A 554-nucleotide genomic window follows, 5' to 3' on the forward strand; every position below is an offset into this window, starting at 1 on the left:
AGCACACTATCTGGATATATGCCATATACCCATATGTACTGTTTAGGCATATGGAGGTAAATAGCAGAAGAATCAACTAGATATGTTGAAATAATTGTTTCTGAGTAAATGGTAGAGTAAGGGGACGGTTTATAATAAACATTATGAAATAATGTATAATAAACATCCTATATAATAAAGAGATAATATGCAAATTGACCCTCATGCCCTTGTGTCACAAGATGGCCACCCCTTTTTGTCACAAGATGGCAGCAGGGGAGGGCAGTTGGGGGGGACCAGGCCTGCAGGGGAGGGCAATTGGGGGTGATTGCGTAGGCAGGAGAGCAGTTAGGTGTCAAACAGGCCAGCAGGGGAGCGGTTAGGGGGTGATCAGGCTGGCAGGCAGAAGTGGTTAGGAGCAATCAGGCAGGCAGGTAGGTTAGGAGCCAGCAGTCCTGGATTGTAAGAGGGATGTCCAACTGCCAGTTTAGGCCCAATACCGCAGGGATTGGAGCAAAACCAACAGTCAGACATCCCCTAAGGGATCCTAGATTGGAGAGGATACAGGCTGGGCT

The sequence above is a fragment of the Myotis davidii genome, unplaced genomic scaffold, assembly GCF_000327345.1.
Source record: "Myotis davidii unplaced genomic scaffold, ASM32734v1 scaffold753, whole genome shotgun sequence".
Lineage (NCBI taxonomy): Eukaryota > Metazoa > Chordata > Mammalia > Chiroptera > Vespertilionidae > Myotis > Myotis davidii.